Below are 8566 nucleotides of genomic sequence, written 5' to 3'. Positions count from 1 at the left end.
TGCCGTAAATGATTACCTGTTCACATCATTTACAGGAATACGAGGCATCCGTATGCACACCTGAACAAATGCCTCTGCTCCCTAACAACCAGAGAGTGGACTGGCTCCTAGGGCTGAATGGGGTTGGGTTGGGTGGCGGATGGGGAGTTACTTGGTGTGTGTGTTGGGGGGGCACTTATTTCCCTCAATTCTCCTGGGAGGGATTGCCTGGGCTAGCCCCATTCCCTTTGGGATTTGCTGAGACATCCAGTCTAATGCACACCTCACCTTCCGTAGAGTTCTATTGATAGTCAGAGAGGTGGGGAAGGCAGGGGAGCCCAGGCGTGTGGCTAGGAGACACGGCCCTTAAACACACACACACACACACACACACAAAACCCTCAGACTCAAATGTAGAGGCTTACACACACGAACACTCTCCACAATATCCACACACAAGTGGACACTCACAGCCTCCAGCCCCCTTCTCCACACACAAACTGAGCCCAGAGAGACACATGTAAATACACATCATCTTGGCAAAATAAATATGCACACTCAGACTTAGAGCCAACCTTACTGACATCACGACACCCCCACCCCCCGCCACCATGCATATCATCACAACCCCTAATTGCCCTCATTTACAGATGTGCACCCCACACAACTGTTTTTCCACCTGTACTCACATCCATACTCAAGAGAGCACACAGACGACTACAGAGCTCCAAACCCAAGCAAAACCTCATGTCCTCTACTCAGACACCCACAGATACGCACACACAAAATGGCAAAATAACCATTTATAGGCGGAGACAGCATATACACCTCTGCGGACGGCAAGATTCCCGATGGTTACAGCCTCGATCACGCACACACACGGGCACACATGGCAGACAAGGGTACCTGCACACCAATGTCATACAAAAGACCCATACCTATATCCCTCAAAGATACAAATACTGCTCCTTTACAGACACCAAGATACACAGAATCAGCCCCAGCCCCAACCAATGGCATCTCCCACCCCCTCCTGGACATTTACTGCTCTCAGACACAGAAATTCAGACTGAGAAGTTTCTCTCCGAATCCTAATCTTTTATACGAAGAGAACGATTGCAATGAGAAAGCTAGTGAGATGTGTGCATATACACACGTGTGCACACACCTACACGTGCACCCTTAAACATCCACATAGCCACAGATGAACCACCTCCTCCCCCTCAATTATCTCTTTGCACCGAATACACTCAGCAACTGTATTATACTCCTTAACCCTTGCAGCAACCCTACAAGGAGGTTATGTTATTATACTTATTTTTTTTAAGTAGGTTCCATGCCCAGTGTGGGGCCCAAATTCACCACCCTGAGATCAAGGCTTGCATGCTCATCCGACTGCGCCAGCCAGGTGCACTCAGACTCCAGAACCCAAACTCTTACCTACTACGCGGTTCCGTTCCTGAATTCGGATTAGGTGCTCAGGAAATCAAAATTGGAATAAGAGGTGTTCATCTCAATCATGAGAGAGACTCTGGAGCCAGACTGCTGTGTTGCCAGTCTTAGCATTGCCCCTTATGACCCGGTAACCCCCGGACAAGGTAGTCAGTCCCTGGCTCAGCCTCAGCTTCTTCATCTGTGAAGTGGGGGTGACAACAGACTCTACTTCTTATCCTTGTGAAAATTGAGCAAATGATTCATGTCGAAGGGCTCCCATCATGACAGGATGGACTGGCTACATTTTCCAGGTGTTACTCTATTAGATGCCGTATCAGGTTTTTTGTTTTGTTTTGTTTTGTTTTTTAATGGGGGATGGCAGGGCTTTATTCAATCAAATAATCTAATATTCTTTTGAATAACTTACCTAAGGGAGCTGCAGAGCCCTTATTCCAACCCACGGCTTGCTTGACCTCAAAAGGGACAGGAGTGAACTTACTTTGGGAAAAAAATCTCTCTTCTAACAACTCCTGACTCCAGCAGGAAAGAGAGTCCATATATGAGTGACTTGGCAAAATCAGGATCAGCAAACTCAGTGCATTCCATTGGGATCCTTGATTTCTTCCTACAGGAGACTGTGGGCAAGTCACTTAGGTTCTCTGAGCCTTAGTTTCCTTACTTACAAATGGAGATACCAACACTTACCTCTCAGGAGTGTAGTGACAATGAACCACATATTAAAAACTAGTATTTTTAAAAGTGTCGCCTCGGTTTCTGGCATGGTATAAACACCTTAGGTGTATAATGTCATACGGAGTCTGTATACATAGTGTCATCAGCATCGTGCGTGTATGACGTCATAAGCATCTGGAAGGTACAATGTCATCTAGTCCTTACCTCATTCTTTCTCCCGGTCACTAAACATGATATGGTCATTTCATCCTCCAAGGTGAATTTTGCCATCCTTCTCCACCTGAGTCTAGGTCCAAGGTTTGGGTTTGAAAAGAGGCTTCAACAGTAACTAGATAATTCATGGGAACACCCCCTCACCCCCAGCAGCGGTTCCACCCCACTGGGGTGTAATTCTAGGAAGGTAATGTGAGCCCAGGGGAGGCTAGAGACCCAGCTTCACATTTATTTACTCTGACAGCTAAATTGGTGAGCAAGGGGGGAGAAGTTAGATGAAAGCCATTTCAGAATAAATACTAAATACAAGATTTAAACATTCAGGTTTGACAAATGGGAAATGAGCAATGGGAAGAGGTACAGGCAGTCCACCCTTTCCCAGCTCAGGACCCAGTCCTCACCTTGTGACCCTCCTGGGCATTTCCTGTTTGAGTGGAGGAAAGACCACGGAATGGGGTATGGACCGCAAGACCTGGGCAAGCAATTTGCTCCCCTGGCCTCGGCGTCCTCATCAGTAAAATGTGCGTGTTATTTGAATCAGATCACTGCGGAAGTGATGGAAAGAGCACTAGCCTTGGAGTCAAATAGACCCTAGGTCAGTCCCAGCCCAGCCACTTCCTGGCTGGGCGAACTTGGAAAAGTCACTTAACTGAACTTCCGTTTTCTCACCTATGGGGATGATACCAGTCTCAGAGGAGTAAATGAAATAACCGGTCTGAAAGGGCATTTTAGATCTCAAGTATACTGCAAATGCGAGCAACCGTAGTCACCCGGAGTCCCCTTCCAGTTCTGACATTCGCTGTGTGAATTCCGGTCAGCAGGTGATAATAAAGCAATTACTCCTTGCCAGGCAAGGCCCTGGAAACACAGAGTGAACCATCCTGGTCCCTGCCTGCGAGGAGCCCAGTCTATGGGGAGAGAAGACAGTCAGCATTTGCAGTCTAACATGACAGGTACTACACAGTGGGTGACACAGAAGGAGGGGCCATTTCGCCTGGCTTACAGGGTAGCCACGTCAGGAAGGGCATCCTGGAGGAGGTGACCTTTGAGTGAAGTCCTAGAGCATGAGTGACTGTGACTCAGGCCGGGTCTGAGGGGAGCTGGGTCAGGATGGAGAGGGGGTGCGCAGTGAATGGTCGGCTAGATGAGGCTGAGGAGGTCCAAGGGGCCAGATCGCGGAGGGCTGAGTGCTGGGCGAGGAGTTCGGGTTCCTCTTGAAAGCTGTGTGTCTTCCAGCCAAACTGTACAGAGAGCAGCATCCTGTCTCCGTCTCTGCAGATGCAGTATGGCACGGAGACTAAGGATGCTGGGTTTGGAGTCGGGGAGCCTGAGCCCTACCTGACTTTGTTACACACTGGTTGTGGGAACTAAGGCAAGTGACAAACTCTATGAGGCTCAGTTTCCTCGACCATAAACTAGGCATTAACAGAGAACCCATCTAGGAGTTGGCATCAAAAGTAGCCTTAGCAAAGTTCCCCAGGGTGGCAGTGCAGCCTCTGGCCGAGGTGTAGCAGTCGTCGATACCGGCCATCATCAGTAGCTTCTTGGGCACAGGGGCTGAAGCAATGCCAGTGCCTCTGGGGGCGGGGATGAGACGCACCAGCACAGAGCCACAGCGGCCAGAGAACCCACAGAAGCTGCGATGAGCCTGGAAGACCAAGATATAGCTCCAGGTTAAACACTTGGCACTGGCCTGGCATCCGGCAGGCACGTGGTCACCCAGTGAGTGCCACAAAGGCATAGAAAGCGCTTATTAAGTGGTGAGTCCTCAAAGGGCTAGATGTCCCCTCCTCGCAGAATTCTGCCCTTGGCCACACTATTTGAAGTAAATCTTCCCTATTAACCTTTTTTTCCCAGCAGAGGGGAGATAAAGCTGAAGAATGAGCTACACTGAGATAAGCCCTGTACGACCTGCTAAAGAACCTCAACTTTAACATATAAACCGTGAGGGGCCATCAAAGGCTTTTAAGCATGAAGATGACATGGTCAAATTGGGGGTTTGGAAAGATGACTGAAGCAGTGGCTTGAGGATAGATTTGAAGGGGTTGAGTCCTTCACTGAGTCCTGAAGATATTGCAATAATCTAAGGGAGAGGTGAGGAGGTACTTGCAGGGACAGGAAGGATGGAAAGAAGGAATATGATGAAGACATAATTGTCATATGTCACTTTGTTATGTTATCTCTGGTCATATATTATATATATTTATAACTATATATATAACACACCCAGTCTCCTAAATAGTATTTACGCATTGAAGTTCTATGCTATGTAGAACCATAGTATATATAATACATAATACTCACATACATAATACATTATATGTATTATAGGAGTCTATATAATATCACGTATAACTAATACGTAAAGTTGGTTATTTAGGAGACAGGTTGTGAGGAATGGGGGAGTGAAAAATGTCAAAGATAACTCATAGTTTTCTAATTTTTTACTTATGACATTGTCTCCCAAGGCATGGAACACAGGAGTGATTGGGGAGGGGCAAGGGGGAATAAGGAACTCAGTTTGGGTTCAACATGCTGGGGGAGTATGCAGGTGGAGGTGCCCAGGAATGAACTGGATATTAGGTCTTTGGTTCGGAAGACAGCCTGGAGCTGCAGAAAGGAGCCTCAGAGACATCAGTGGAGGGATGGCAGCTGAAGCCACAGGAGCTGAGATTTTTACAGCATCGAGGATTAACTCCATATACAGAAGAGAGTTGACTTGTTTGCTCTTTGTTTTCAGGGTAAAGCAACTTGTCCCCGAGGCTAATCTTATTTTCAATGAGAATGATTTTTGAATTAGAAAAAATTTTAAATAATCTTTAAAATTATTAAAAAAACAGACACATTTTATTATTTATATTCCTGTAAAACATATGGTGATATAAGCTAAAACAGAATCAGGCATTTGAGAAGCAGAAAGACAATTAACTGCCTCGGGGGCAGTGAGGATAGGTAGGAAGATGTCTGTTTGACAAATGGGGTGTGGATGTGCAAAAGGGACTTCCCAGGTAGAAGGACTGTCTTGAACAAGGACATTGCATTTGGGGTGTTCAAGCAGTTGGGTCTGGTTAGGGAGAGAATGTGTTTGGGAACAGACTGTGGAAGGCCTCATACACCTGGTTTATCCTATGGGTGTAGGTGTTCAGAAGTGTCTTTTTTTAAAAAAAAAAAAGATTTTATTCATTTATTTCAGAGAGAGAAAGTGAGAGAGAGGGAGAGAGAGAGAGAGAGAGAACAAGAGGGGGTAGGGTCAGAGGGAGAAGTAGACTCCCTGCTGAGGAGGGAGCCAGATGTGGGGCTTGATCCCAGGACTCCAGGATCATGACCTAAGCCGAAGGCAGCCGCTTAACCGACTGAGCCACCCAGGCGCCCCGGTGTTCAGAAGTGTCTTAACTCCTCTTACGATTAGCTCTCACTTCCATGGGCTTCGTTTCTCTTCCTCCAACGTTTTTCTTAAACCTTTTGCCTGGCTTGTGTTTAAACAGTTCTGCAGCACTCAGCTCAGGTGTTGCTTTCTCTGGGAAATGGTCTATGCCCTCACCCGTCTCCACCTTGGTCAGGTGCCATCTTCTGCCCTCTCCCAGCTCCCAGATCTTGCCTTTATCATGGCACGTGATAGTGCGTAGGGACTGTGCCTTAACATCTTACACTCCCCACGCCTGGCACATGGCAGATGCTCAGCGCATGTCTGAAGAATGAATAACTTTCCTTTTGATGAGATCACCCACCAGAAAGCTTCATGATGGGGAGGGACCTGTTTTTAGAAGAGGAAAACTTAATTTGTTTGATTTTTTTTAAGGCTACATTTTAAATTCTATTTCTAGCTACCAAAGGTTGCAGGACATATTAAAAATGACATGCCATTCTGTATGATTAGTAATCCTAGCCAAGTAAGACCAAATGCAGAAGGAAGATACAGTCCCACGTCCTGGGATAAATTCTGACAGATCTGTTTTTTATACCTGGGATTCAAGTCTCTCTCCGGAGACCACTAGGGAGAGCCTGCCTGAGAATGAACCAACCCAGATGAAAACATAATCAAAAGATCGATTCCTGACTGTATCATTTGAACACCTGGACTTTTTGGTTACGTGAGCCAAATAAATTTCTACCATAAGGCGGGTTGGAGTAGTGTTTGTCGCTTGAACTGAGTCCTGACTAGCCTGCTCACCCAGCTGGAGCTACCAGTCTAGCTCAGGGCATAATTGATGCCAAAGCTCTCTGGGTCTTGGTTTCCCCACGTATACAAGGAGGGTGTCTAGTCTGTACCCATATAGTTTTTTTCAGTGCAGTGATGGTACTAGGCATGGACAGCCAGTTCTCTATCCCAAAAGATGTGACGAGGATCTGACGATGCTCAATGCCCCCCCTTCTATCACTGTCGTGGGAAAATAGCCAGACATGAGAGGACGTGGCTATGTTCCAAGAAAAATTTATTTTTACAGACACTGAAATTCAAAATTCATGTTTTTTTTTTTTTTATGGGTCACAAAATAGTATTCTTCTTTTTTCTCAATGTTTAAAAGTGTGCAAGCCATCCTTAGCTTTGTGGGCTGTACAAAAAAGAAGGGACATGCTACCTTGCCCGTGTAACAAACACCAAAGTGAGGTGTTTGCTGGCCTGGGTTCTATCTGGTGCTCTCCCAGTAACTGTGTGATCCTAGCCAAGTCCCCTTTTCTCTCTGGGGTTATTTCTTTTCCATGTGGGCCATGAGGGGCCATGTGGGTCAGCCTCTCAAGGCCCTTCAGCTCTCAAGGACCACACTTTTGATTTTTCACCAACAAATATTTATTGAGCATCTATTATATATACCACACACTGTTTTAAATGTTGGACATAGAGCAGTGAATAAAAGTTCCTGCTCACATGGAACTTACATTCTAATTAAAAAAAGAAGGTAAAATAATAAATTGATATTTAAAATTGGATAGTGGTAAATGCTATTAAGAAAATGAAGAAGGGGGGAGATTGGGAAGTGACAGGGCTGTGACTTTAGAAAGAGAGATTGGGGCTCTTTGATCACTAATGTTTGAACAGAGACATGAACCAATGAGGGAGTGGGCTCTGCGGGACAGCTGACGTAAGGCCTTGGGGTTGGGGCTCCCTCGTATTCAAGAAACAGCAAGGCTAGTGTGGCTGGAGCAGTGAACAAAGGCGGTAACAGCAGGCCCTAAGGACAGACAGGCAGTCAGGGACAGGCCACTCGGGGCCTTGTAGGTCTCTGGATTTTATTCGATGTGTGATGCAAAGCCACTGAGGCTGGAATGACGTGCTCAGATTTTAGAAAGGATCGCTTTGGCTGACTGTGTGGAAAACTGACTCTAAGGAGGCACTGGTGGAGGCAGGGAGATCATCAGGAAGGCACTGCAAGGGTCCAGGCGAGAGATGACAACGGCTTGAACAAAAACGGTGGTGTTGGGGGTGGTGAGAAGTGGTTGGATTCAAGAGGGATTTTGACAGGATTTGTTGAGGAACTGGAGAGGAGCAAGAGAGAGAGACATCAAAGATAAATACGATGGGATCAAATCACATTTTAAGATTAGAGAGAGAGAGAGAGAGAGAGAGCAGGGGGAGGGGAGAGGGAGAGAGAGAATCTCAAGCGGACTCCCTGCTGAGCACAGGGGCTGATGCAGGGCTCGATCTCATAAGCCCGAGATTGTGACCCAAGCCAAAACCAAGAGTTGGACGCTTAACTGACTGAGCCACCCAGGCGCCCCGGGATCAAATCATATTTTAGGAACATAGTGATTACATATAGGAAATACTTAACGTTCAATTTATAAGGCAATAATTAATCCTGTTCCTTTTATACGATAGTATTAAAAATTCATAGATCTATTTGCTGATTCAGAAATTAACTGTATGTAACTTAATAAACAGGAGACAGTGCTCTGGAATATTTGGTTTTAAAAAACTTTTGCTGTTGATTTTTTACATGCTTTGGAAAACCTTTCCTCTTACGCAACACGGAGATGTCAGTTACAGAATGTCCACTGGTTCGGGTTATGTTTTGCATTTGATAGAACAGAGCCGAGATTACGAATATAGCTCATACCTCTTTCCTGAATATTTCCTTCAATTCTTCACTCTTGTAATTTCAAAATTTTATTTATTTGAGAGAGTGCAGAGCGAAAGAGAGAGAGCACGAGGCAGGGAGAGGTGCAGAGGGAGAGGGAGAAGCAGACTCCCTGCTGAGCAGAGAGCTCGATGCGGGGCTTGATCCCTGGGATCATGACCTGAACCGAA

Source organism: Mirounga leonina, unplaced genomic scaffold (genome assembly GCF_011800145.1).
Source record: "Mirounga leonina isolate KUSES-001 unplaced genomic scaffold, KU_Mleo_1.0 Mir_170, whole genome shotgun sequence".
Classification (NCBI taxonomy): domain Eukaryota; kingdom Metazoa; phylum Chordata; class Mammalia; order Carnivora; family Phocidae; genus Mirounga; species Mirounga leonina.
The sequence above is the reverse complement of the archived record's forward strand: the minus strand, read 5'-3'. Positions refer to the sequence as shown.